Raw genomic sequence first — 13,796 nt, 5'->3', positions numbered from 1 at the left:
CTAATTAAACTGCAGGTTTGCTCCTGACAAGAGAAATGGATGGGCCTGGGTTGTGGCTCAGCAGTAGAGCACTTGCCTAGCATGTGCGAGGGCTTGGGTTCAATCCTCAGCACCACATAAAAATAAATAAAGGTATTGTGTCCAACTACAAGTAAAAAAAAATTTTAAAAAAGAGGAATGGAGACCCACTCCTCAGTGTCAGGTGATGTGCTTTCTGTTTTGTGAATCTTTTCTTACCTCCAAGATTTTTTCCTAAAATGATGGTCTGCTTTTCTACCATAGCCCTTTCTAGGATTAGAGACATAGCTTTAAAACTTGCTCTTTGTTTTAGGATCATTCGTTTTCTTTTTTTTTTCTTCCTTCTCTGATAAGGGAGTAAAATGCTATTTCTCATTCCTATGCAATTTAAAAATTCACCCTGATATGTTACTTGTTCAGCTTAGAAAAGTGGGTATAATGACACTCTGAACATATTTCAAGATGACAGAATTTGAAGTAGAGGTTTGTAAATCAAATTCATTTTCTAGGATTACTTGGTTATGAGAGGCCCATGATAGTTCTGACTACAAAGAATCTAGATTTCATTGAAGTAATTTCCATAAATTTTGAGGAAAAAAGGGGCAGAATATGAAAAATTAAAGAAAAATAAGAGAAGAAGGAGAACAGAATGGGAAGGAGGAGGAAGAACAGGGAAGAAAATAGTTAAAGCTTTCTGATTCACTTGGAAAGTCTTTTCAATATTCAAAAGGAGTTTAGATATTGCAAATTCATCCCATGGTATCCTGCTTCCCACCTAAAGATACTAAATCCACAGATGCTCAATACCCTGTGTAATATGACATGGAGTTTACATTTAACCTATACACATTCCCCATATACTTTAAATTATCTATAGAGCTTATAACTCCAAAAATAAAGTAAATGCTATGGAATATTTGTTATACCATATTGCTTAGGGAATAATGACAAGGAAAAATGTCTGTGCTGATATAGATGTAAATTTTTTTTCCAAGTATTTTTGATCCACAGCAGGCTGAATCCAGGAATGAGGAACCCACAGAAACAGAGGGCTCACTGTGTAATTACTATGAATGGAGCACTGTCTGTCTGTAGCCACTGTCTCTACTATTTTAAGGAAAAACAGAGTTAACGAGCTATGATTCTGACACTATTAATAGAAGGTGCCGCCTTCCTAGCTGTTTGCAAGAATTAGAGAGGTGAAGTTCAGAACTTCATAGTCTATCACTTATTACAGTGGGATGCAGCCAGTAACTGTTCACAGCCAACATGATTGAAAATGGGAAATTTAATACTTTCTCAGAGACTATCACTTGTATCTTATAATTTTAAACCTACTGACATTTGAAAAGCACACTGTCTCTTTTACTTCATACAAATTTGCCTTCAATTATCTTATAGTTTATCTTCTGATTCATTATTTCTGTGAAATGCCATTTCTGATCCTGTTCTTGTTCTCAGACTGAAATGTCTTTGCTCATCTAGTCAGTTCTTATTTCATTTATTTTACCGGGATGGTTAGTCGAAATGACAAGTGCTAGCCAACTTCTATAAAGTTGATTGATAGGAAAATTATGAAGATGATTTAGTCCAGCACTCTAAAAATACCTCTCTGAAGTAACTTCAGTGTCAAAGACTATACTAATGCCCTCTAAAAAGGGTTTACTTTAAAGGATAAAGCTTAATTGATATTTTAAAATTGAGTAGAGTTGCATTTGGAATACAAAGATATTCAGCTTCATTTATGCAATAAATAAACTAATTAGTTAGAGTAGTCTAAAAGGCTGAACAATAATAAATAATTATAATCCATCCTAAAATATTTACTAAATAAGAAATGTCCCACATGTGAATTCAGTTGAATGGATTCCAACCCATCATGTTATTGTTTGCTTTTCTTCTCTTTTTATGTTACCTGTGGTTGCTATAATACGTACTGAAACAAACAAACAAACAAAAACACAGTTAAATAGCAACTGCATTCTCAGTGAGTACAATGTGAAAAGAAAATACCTTCAGTCTTCTGAAGGATGTTCAACTCTGATTGCTTTGCACTTTTACTCAGTCACTTTCAGGCTTCTATTATGAGTCTTTTTAAAAGATCTCCTTTACCAAGTATATTGGTTAAGTTTTGTTGACCATATTACCATTCCAACACTGGTGCCTTAAATCAAATAATATTTTTTGGCACCAACTCTGTGGGTTGAGTGAAGTTCTCACTCTGGCAGTTTGGCTAAACACTAGCTCCACAGATAGCATGGCTGGAGCAAGATGGTCTCAAGCCTGTCTGACAGCTGTGTCAGTGTCACAGGGTGGAATATGACCTGCCTAGTGGCTCTCATCGTGCTGAGGCAGCTAGACTCTCTCACACTGTATAGTGCAGTACAGTTCCCAGAATAACGAGATGGGGCATGCCCCAGTGCACAAAACAAAGAGGATTAGTGGAGATATTCTGACCTATTGAGTACAGGCTCTTCATAAGAGATTTCAAAGGCCAATTTTGAAAACTTGAGACTTCCAAAAAAAAAAAGTGATAACAGAATAAGACTCACATACTACCGGTTTATAACTTTATTATATGTCTTCCATGATTTCTCAATCTGTCATTCTTTTCAAGCTTCTGTTGAAATCAACTCTTTATTGTATCCTATGTTTCCTTCCTATAGTTGTGGAGGCCATATTGAGCAAGATAAAAGCTCACTATTTAAAGGAGAATCAGATTAACTTTGTTTTGGGGTTTGATGTCATGGCCATTTCACCATTTTTTGTTTTCACTTTTATCTCATATTTCCTTCCCCCTCCCATGCCTTTTGTTATATTTACCTCATGAATTCCTGATCCTAGCTAAGATTTGTCCTATACCAGTATCTAACTCTAGCTAGGATGCACAAATAATTCATAAAAACCATGGCAATTGTTTACCCTACAAATGAGAGCTGTTTGGTATGGACTCAAATCCATCTAGATTATTCTCTATTATATTCCATGCAATGTCTTTTATAGATCAATATTCAAATATTTACTATCTATATTATAATGATCTTTATATATCTTTACTGTCTGTACTATAACCATCATCTATATTAATGAGATGAGAGATTAGCTTAAATTTGTTTCATTGGCTTTGTACCTCATTTTTTTCTGTAGTTTATCTATTCTGTTTCTATTTCTTAAAGAGATTATTTTTAAGAGCATTTAAATCCTTTATTCCAAGCTCTGCATTTTCTTGAGGATTCCAGTTCATTCAGAAGTCTGACATTTGTGTACCACTTCACTTTTTCCCTGTACCTCTGTTTTTACCATCGGTACAGTTTAAGTGAACACTAACAGCCTTTGTCAGTCTGTTAACCTCCAGTGACCAGCCCATCTCCATTTCTCTTTTCTATGATGTATGAGTTACTTCTTTAACTCTGCTTTTTCACTATTGATCTATACAATGACTTAATTCCACATAACAATGAATTACCCTCCAAAATGCCAATGATCCAGTAACTCTCAAGTCCAAATCATTTCTATAAATATTGAGATAATTGTCACAAATTCATAACTTTGAGAAAGAAGTCTCCAGGTCTCTCAGGAACAGCTAGAAATAGATAAAATTATTTGTAAGTATAAAGTATAATTTTAGTCTTATTTCATCACTGAAATAAAAATAATTTTAGTCTTATTTCATCACTGAAAGAAAAATAAATAGGTTCTAAACTTTGTTATATAAAGACATCAGGTTCTTTCAGCTGTGTAATAGTTCTATTGACTCACTCCCTCGCCCCATCCACCAACAACTGCACTGTTGGAAAATTAAAGCTGAAGCAAAACAATGTGTAAAGTTTGTTCTTCTCAGTTTATGAAAGCTGTATGCTTGAGACTTATCTATTTTAAGAAAGCTTATTTTAAAAAACCTTAGAAACAATAGAATTAAGAGAATGTAATAAAATATTTTATACTGCATTTGTTCAACTATGAAGTCTAAATGATATGATTTGAATACATGCTTAAGAAGAAAACTAAAAAAGAGTGAAATACAATTACACAGAGATATTAGGTGTTAATCATTATTTTTCTATTTTGTTATTTTCATTTTAATAGCTAAACACCACAATATTACTTGAGGGCATGGCATGATACTTATTGAAGTTTGAAGAAGTATTTCCTATTTTAATTACATGAATGGTCTTTAATTCCCTTAGCAACAATATATTTTCACTTAAGAAGCTGATAACTCTTTTATTAGAAAGCAAAACTAATTAAGTGAAGCCTGATTTAATTATGTAATATTCATTTTGACATTAAAATTAAATCTTTCATTTCTGAATATAGCTGAGAAATTGAGCTCAACAGGTCAAACATTGTAACTTAAAGTCATACTCAGAGCATATTTAATTATGTAACATCATGTAATTTTGCATATTATGTAATTCAAAATCAATAAGTCTTTTTGTCAATAAAAAATCAGAAATGAAACAACTTTATAAATACATTGTCCTTAATTTTAGTAAATTTTTATCCTTAGAAAGTCTTAAGACTATAATCCTTTGCTGACAAAATTATAGTAATTACCATCTTTTTTATGATATTTAACTGCAGATGTCCTGCATTAATTTAAATTGTGATATTTAGAGAAATAGTGATTTCTTTCACTATTTTTTTTACTAATAAAAGCTTTCCTACAACAGCTTGCCTTTTAAAATCTGACATGAGAAACCATACTTCTCTCTTGACTGGGGGCAGTAGAACCCATTTTTCCTACTACCTTCAAATTTGTTCTGGGTTTATTTTAAAATACTGAGCACTGCCTACACAATTTGAGTTCTAAGCTGCTTAACATTTGTTAATGTTTCCATTAACTCTTATTTCTGTTATTGCCTTTGATATTCTGACACATTAAAAATAAAGAAGATAACAATGCTTTCATAGTTCATTTATTAATGATAAATAATGTTTATCAAAGAGAACAAACAACTCAAATTCAAAAAGATTTTCATTTTGTAATATGCATCTGTTTTGTTCATTTTAAAAAATTATCTCATGATATACCTTCTAAAGAAGGAATCTGATATAACTTTCATCATTCATTCTGCCATGAAAATAACAGTACTTATAGCATTCCAGAATACACGAGTATTTTAATTACCACATTCAAGTATTTATTTAGTTCTCATTTTGGAATATGACTACCACCTTATATTGTCAGATTATAATGAATTGTCCCTTTCTTTGTTTTAGTTTTTTGTTTGTATAACAGTTAAAGAACACTTGCTGATATACTTTATAAAATATATTGAGAAACAATTTTTCTCCAGGGACTATGCTGATTATTGTACAAATTTCTTAATTTTCATTATAAAATTGTAAGACATGAATTATAATCTTTGTTTTTCAGATGAGGAAACTGGTGCTCACAGAGGCCAAGCAACCTGCTCAAGTCAATAGGATCACTGAATCTTTTTAAAAAGTTTTTTTGAAAATTCATTCTTTTTAGATGTACATGACAACAGAGTGTATATTTTGATATATTATACATATATGGAGTATAACTTATACTAATTAGAATTTCATTCTTATGGTTGTACATGATGTGGAGTTTTACTAGTGGCAATATGAACATAAGAAAGTTAGGTTTGATTCATTCTACTGTCTTTCCTATTCCCATCCTCCTCTCCCTTCATAACCCTTTGTCTAATCCAGTGAACTTTTGATCTTCCTCTTCCTATCCTGCCTTTTGTGAGTTAGCATCCACATATCAGAGAGAACATTTGGCATTCCACTTTGTTTTTGAACCGGCTTATTTCACTTAGCATGATAGTCTCCAGTTCTATCCATTTACAGGTAAAAGCCATATTTTCATTCTTCTTTATGGCTGAGTAATATCCCATTGTGTATATGTACCACATATTATTTATTCATTTATCTGTTGTAGGGCACCTAAGTTGGTTCCATAGCTTGGCTATTATGAAATGAGGTACTATAAATATTGATGTGGCTGTGTCACTGCAGTGTGGTGATTTTAAGTCCTTTGGGTAAGGACTTAAATCAACACATGGATAAGAAGCTGTTTTGGGATAGTAGGGGATAGGAAAGGTAGCAGAATACAACAATTACTAATTGGGCATTATGTAAAATTGTGGATGTGTAACCGACGTGATTCTGCAATCTGCATTTGGGGTAAAATTGGGAGTTCATAACCCACTTCAGTCTAATGTATGAAATATGATATGTCAAGAGCTTTGTAATGTTGTGAACAACCAATAAAAAAAATTAAAAATTAAAAAAAAAAGAAGCTGTTTTAACGGCTACCTATATCCTTTCATGGTGCCATTCTCTGACTTTCATAAAAATAGTATATTTATTCACTCCAATCTATCTACAGCTATATCTATCTAAAATTCTCTAAATAGAGAAAATTCTCTAAATAGAGAAAATTGACAAAACCACAGGTTGTTTCTTTGAAAATATCAATAAATTGGTAAAACTTTCATCAGTTAAGCAAAGAGCAAGTGAGCAAAGACCCAAATTACTACAATCAGGAATGAAAGAAAGGCCCTCACTACTAATATTACAAAAAGAAATAGGAATATGACAAAAAGAAGGAAATTCTACAAAAACTGTATAACAAGTTAGTCAACCTAGGTGATCTGAACGAATTCTTTTTAAGACACAAAATACAAAACTTAGTTCCAGTAGAAACAGACTATATGAGTAGCTTAACAAGTAAAAACAATTGTATTGGCAATTAAAAGTCTTCCAATAAATAAAAATTTAAGCACTCATAGCTTCATTGGTAAACTCCATCACACATTTTAAGAGGAATTGATAACAAATCTTTTCAAACTTTTCCATAAAATAGAAAAAGGGACATTTCCATGAGATCACAGTATTTCCACACCAAAATCAAAGATGGCATAAGGAAAAACAAAAAGCTACAAATAGAAATGCTTAACACAAAAAAAAATCCTCAACATCAAACTAAGAAACCATATCTAACAACATAAAAAGCTTATACACTCCAACCAAATGGAATTTTTACCAGAAATTCAAAGTTGTTTTAACGTATTAAAATCAATTACTGTAATGCAGCAAACTAAGGACAAAATCTGCACTGTTATATAAACAGACTCAGAAGAAAACTTGTCAAACTCACACTTTTTAGTGATAAAAACATTCAACAAACTTGGAATAGTGGGGAACTTCCTCAATATGATAAATAACATTGATGAAAAGTCAGCTTGCTAAGGCTCAAAGGTCTGAAAATACTTTCTATCTAAGAAATAGGACAAGAATATCCTCTCATATCACACAGATTCAAATGGATATGCTGGGCAGAATATATTGAGTAAGAAAATTAAAAGGAAAATCACCCAGATTAGAAACAAAAAATTAAAATGGTTTCTATTTGTAAATGCACTGATCTCATGGGTAGAAATTCCTAAAAACCAAGATTTAAAAATTAGTTCAGTAAAGTTAATGTATGCATATCAATACAAAAACATCAATTGCATTTGTATACACTAGCATAAATAAAATTAAGAAGACAATTTTATTTACAAAAATGCCTAAGAATGTAATTGCTAGTTTGTATGTAAGCACTTGTTTAGGTTTTTTAAAGAAGTTATTTTACTCTTATTCATGGTATTTGCATGTAAATGGATGAAATTGGAGAATATAATGCTAAGTGAAGCAAGCCAATCCCAAAAACCCAAAAGCCCAAAGTTTTCTTTGATATGAGAATGCAAAGGCATAAGGGTGATTGGTGGGGGCCCATGGAAGGAATGGAGGAACTATAGATAGGGCAAAGGAGAGGGAGTACAAAGGAGGAGGAAGAAGGTATGAATGATTGTGAAATGAGTTTGTCATTATCCTAAGTACATGTATAAGACACGAATGGTGTGAAAATATTCTGTATACAATCAGTGTCTTGAAAAATTGTGCTTTATGTATATAACATAAAACAAATTGCATTCTGCCATCATGTATAACAATTCAGAATAAATTAAAAAAAGAACTTATGACACACTAGGCTTACTTTTAGCTAAACTTCTGGGAGCTTGATAGAAAACAACAAACAAAATATACACTATTCTTTCTTTCATATAGCATTCATTCTTGTTTGGGGACACAATCAATAACAAAGTAAATAAGTAAATAAAATGTCATATTCTTTCCAAATGTTAAATCAAAAGCCTTCAGAGTAAAGAAGATAAATGAGGAAACAAGGAATAAAGGAAATTTAGCCTTTTTTAACCAATAAAATTCATAAAAATTTTAAAATTTTTTCGATTGCAAAGGACTCATAAGAAGACAATCATTTCTATGACTATAAAATCATAATGCATCCCTGATGAGAAGCAGAGTGAATAAAGAAGAGTGAAGTGGAAGTAAATTCAAACAGTTGGAGTATCATTGAAAAACAAAACAAATCTTCAAAGCTGTATTTATATTTGAGCCTCTAACCTAATAGAGATGAATCAATTAGAAAATTCTTAGCATTACTTAGCATTTTAAAAGGATCATTCTTGCTATTCATTAGATTATATTGTAAGGGCAATGAATTTTTGAAGATATTGATAAAATCAAAGTGAAATTACCCTTACAGCACTATAGTTATGTCAGAAATGATATGAAGTGATCAATTACTAAATGCATGGATAACTTGACTTAACAGAATTTGCTAATGGATTAGGTCTAAAGGTACTAAAGAAAAAGAGTATACAGGGATGTTCTTTATTTTCTTCAAAAAAATCATTATTAACTGTTCTCTCCCTACTTTTAATTTCTCTGGTAAAAGGCCATAACTTCTTTCTCAAGACATCATCCCCAGCACCACATTCTTCTATTTTCAGACAAATTAATGCAGAAGTATAAAGTACATCTGTGGCTGACAATTCACAATTGTGACAACATGAAAACTTTTTGTGTTTTCCTTTTTTTTTAATTAAGATATTTTACTCTTCAGTTCCCCTATGATTGCTTTAGAAGCAATTGCAGTAAATTTTAGATGTTGTCATATCTAATATTTGGAGCAGTGATTTTCATACAAATATGCAATGCCATCATTGTATAAGAAATGAGAATTTTTGGAATAGAAGTGCATGGAAGGCATTAGCCCAAAAGGATAACTAAAAGAGAAGGTAGAGTATGGCAAAGGGTGAAGTGTCATGTGGAACCAACTAACAGAATGCAGACTAATATCTAAAAATTCTAATGAGGATGGACTTTCCTCCACTGTAATGGATGTCTCACTTTCAGTAGGACATATACATTTTTAAAAAATTATATACACACACACACACACACACACACACACACACATATATATATAGTTGTTGATAGACCTTTATTTTATTCATTTATTAATATGCTGTGCTGAAAATCAAACCCAGTGCCTTCTACATGCTAGGTTAGTGCTCTACCACTAAGCTACAGCCTTCATTTGTTTTTATAAGTGTTCTTCAGTTCATCTCATTCTTTTGCTATCTTTTGTCAGAAGTAATAGCATATACCGTGCATATCAGTTCCTAAGGGCAGGGGGCAGGGTACCTCCGTAAAATGGAGATCAAAGTCTTCATTCATGAAATGCTTAACTCAGGAAGCCACAGAGCAGAGTCACTTTTCTGTAGAAAACAGAATACATTTGAAATGATTTATAAAACTTAAAATATTTACTTTAAGAATATAGGTATGTGTGTGTGTATGTATGTATATGTGTGTGTGTGTGAGAGAGACAGTGTGTATAACTGTAGGGTACATGGCAGTATTGCTAAGAGATTATGAATTTACACTGTTTTCTGTTTAGTGATATCAATCACATAGAAGAGGTTGACACTTAACACCACATAAAAGCAACAGGTCACAGAAATGTTATCATCTTATGGTAAATTGATCTGTTGGTGATAATAAATGAGGACACTATAATATTAGACACGTAGTCTTCCACATGTGATTGATCAGAGACACCTGGTGCCTTGTACACACATCATTTGGCCACATGTGGGAATTTGCTTTTGTTCTGACTTTTCTGTTGACCTGATTAGCTCAACTCAGTATTTAAATTTTATTTATTTATTCATTGCTTTCTTCTGTCAATTTCCCAAAAGGATTGCAGGTAAGCTTAACTAGAATGGCCCCAACAGAACCTAGGCCTTGTTCCTGTTTTTAATTCACAATTCACTGACACTTCTATATTGGAATTTATCAGAGCTCCAGAATTTTGCATTTTATAAGTGGAATTTGTATTATTCATCCTGAATGTTCTCTCTTCACATCTACTTAAAATTTGATGTTTCATTCGGACACTTGGATTTGCATTTGCTGCATATCAATATTTCTTATTTGTCTGAATGCTCTCATTTTCCGCTACCAAGAAAAATGGAACACTTTCCTTTAAAATGAAATATTTTATAACTACATAATCTTTCCAACAAAATTTATTTAAGTAGCTGAAATAATCAGCTTATCTTATTGAAAACAATTTTGGAGAAGTAAGGACAAAATACACTATAGTATTCAAGGTAGAATATGCAACAAATTATGCACTATAATAATTTCTCTCAGTGTGGTAGCTTTCAAACAGTTTATAGAATCCCCTATACAAATGATTATAAATGCAGATTTCTGGGCCCAAACCCAGTGTTTCTGATTTAATTGATCTGGGCTGGGTCCTAGTATTTTTCTAGTAAGTCCCTGGAAAAATAATGCTACTGGCTTAGGCACTACACTTTGAGAACCACTGATGTGGTAGGTTGTGTTTGCTTATCATAATTATATAGTTCTATTATCTCTTCCATAAATAAAGGTACTAACTCTAAACCTCAATCTCAACCATGCCACCATATTTCATGACATGCAAGCTCTTAAAAGGAAGTCCACTGATGGTAGCTGAATTTGTTTAACATATAAATGCTAAATATAAAGTATTTTCCTCTAAAAAATGATCTATACAGGCAAAGGTGGGGAAAAGCTTCTAAAGGCAGAATCTAAAAGCAGAACCCTGCTTATTTTATTATGGCAAGTTGAAGAAATAGAATGTATTTTATGATATAAGCAATATGTTTACAGCAGATAAGTTAAAAATATAATATAGAAAAATATTATAAATTTAAGGTAAACACTCAAAAACAATCATTGTCAATTTTGATTGTGTATGCATGTAGATATGAGTTTATATGTATAAGCATGTACATATATACATGTTTTCAAATAATAGTATCATTTTAATAGTGTAACTGATTTTACTCTAACAGAATGTTATAATTACTTGTAATTATGTTTTCTTGCCAAAAATATATTTACATAATTTTAAGTAATTGCATAAAAACCCATTATAGCAATATATTAAAATTCTAGCTCCAAATATCAGATGTTGTTTTAAAATTTAAATAATAATGGACATTTTATGAAACACATTTAATTGTATACTTGTTGCCTGTATATATATCAAATGTTTCAGAGCTGTCTAACCACTATAATTTAATCCAGACTTCTCCAAATCCTATAAACTCTTTTTGAATGAAACCATATTTTCTCATGTGATCATATAATTATATGTGAGGACTTAAATTCCTTATTAGAATCTCTCTTCTCACCTAAAGATCTCCATACAAGCAGAACTGCGGGAGTCCTTGAATAAGAGTATTATCTTTCCACCAGTCAGTCAGCATTTGGTATATTTCTGCTTAATTGCTGTTTCTCAACCTGGGTACCATGTATCTTAGGGAAAATACAATCCTACTTAAATTTCTAACACTCTCATTGAAGGACAGATAAGGTACTATAAGGCCATGGAGTTTTGACAAGGACCATGTCAGAGTCTTGTCATAAACAACTCATTTAACCATACTAGGTGGCATTTATTCAGCCAGATGATTTCATATTCTTGATAAATTAGAATTTATTTATACTTCCAATATGACTTTTTAGTTTTTGTCTCATTTAACTCTTGAAAAAAATTCTTACATTGCTCTATAAGCAAAACATTATCATCTATTTATAGAAAATTTCTTCCAACTTAAAACTCCATGTTTCCTCACTTCTTCTTTGACACCCAGTGAATTAGACAAAGATCCTCTATTATCTGTCCCAGTCTCATTACAAAAGTGACATGTCTTCTGGTGAACCTTGTCCTTAGGATTTGAAGTGCCTTGAGAGCCAACATTAGGATATCAGGATTCATCTTTGACCTTCAAGCCTACCTAGTAGCTTGAAAACAGTTTTAACAGAGCCTGGCAAACATTAAGGGCCCAACTGGCATTTGTTAAATGAATGAATAATAATTTAGTACTATCATTCAGTAGACAAGTCGTACTTTTAACCGAAGTGTCTTAATTTTATTTCTGAAAACACATAACTAATTGTTAACTAAATTTAAAATGCATTTGCAATCTTAATGTAAGACAAGCCTTTTTTTTTTTCTTTCCTCCATACTGTGGCCACTCTCTAAAATTACACTAATGAACCTGATGAAAAAACATTTCATCCTTTTGGCCTTACCAGCATCCTTTCCCCCTTGGTGTAGTGTATGTTGATATGCAACACGTGAAGGTATTCATCTCCCGTAGTCAGCCATTCTAGGATCTATCTTCTATATTAAAATTTAGCAAATTTTCTGGAATCTCCAGTGTCTATTCTGCTACCTTCTGCTTGTATTTTGTTGTTTAAGATGAGAGCTGTAGGACTGATGCCTTTATTGAACAGTTGGCACAGGGCTTCATTTCTGTTTCATCCTGACTGCTGCTGCTCCCAATCCAATTCAGTGTCCACTGCAGGTGATGGACCACAATTTGCCTACAAAACATTTTGGTCTAGATCTTGGATTTCAGGCTCTCACTCATCTTAGACCAGGCACTCTCAGGTATCCTGTCAAGAAAAATTAGGTCTACTTGGTATCCATGTTAACATTCATTTACATATTAATTCACCAGTTGTTTGTTTCCAAAAAGAATTTGAAGTAGTTTATATAAAATACTCACCCAAGTCCACTAAACAATAAAGGCTTAATGGAAAGATCAGCGTTTGTCATATTCTTTTTCAATTTATTTACAATTAAAATAAAATTAGTTATTTTTCCATATTTAAAATCAATAATTAATGGTAGATTTGGATGGTTACAAAAGAGCAAAAAATTACATAAAAACATTATTTTCTGGCAAGAATAACAATTTAAATGACTATAATATTGTGTTTAATATTATAATAATATTTATAGAAGAGGAGCAATTTAGATGTGTTGATATATCTGAATTGAAAATATTAGCAATCTTATTTTTATAAAACATTTAGTGTTCTTGGCAGTGGGCATGAAAATATTGCCTAGTCATATGAAGTTATGATATTATGAAAGCATAATGTTCATTGCAGTTTTCCAATTTTAAGTGAAGAAGTTAAGATGATTTTGTCATTTTCAGAAAATGCAAAATACATTGGCTTACATTCCTCTTTTCCCCCAGTATGTACAAAATTGCACAAATATTGAAAGTGAAATAACTTGACACTTTAAATTTTGGTGAATGAATAATAGCTAGAACTTAAGGATAAATATAGTAGTCAAATGCCACAGTTCTGCTGGAGCTCTGTTTTAATGGAAGTTTGTTGGGTGTGACTAGAAGAGGCTGGGGGGCACTGGGGCCAGGACTTTGGAGTATATATTTTTATCTGGCAAGTAGAGACCCCTCTCTCTCTGCTTTCTGATCATCATGTGTGCTTCCTCCCTCTGCCACACTTTTCTGCCATTATGTTCAGCCTCATCCTGAGCCCTGAGGAAGTAAGTCTGCTGTCTATGGGTTGAG

This window comes from Ictidomys tridecemlineatus, chromosome 2 (genome assembly GCF_052094955.1).
Source record: "Ictidomys tridecemlineatus isolate mIctTri1 chromosome 2, mIctTri1.hap1, whole genome shotgun sequence".
Taxonomy (NCBI): domain Eukaryota; kingdom Metazoa; phylum Chordata; class Mammalia; order Rodentia; family Sciuridae; genus Ictidomys; species Ictidomys tridecemlineatus.
Note: the sequence above shows the minus strand (reverse complement) of the source record.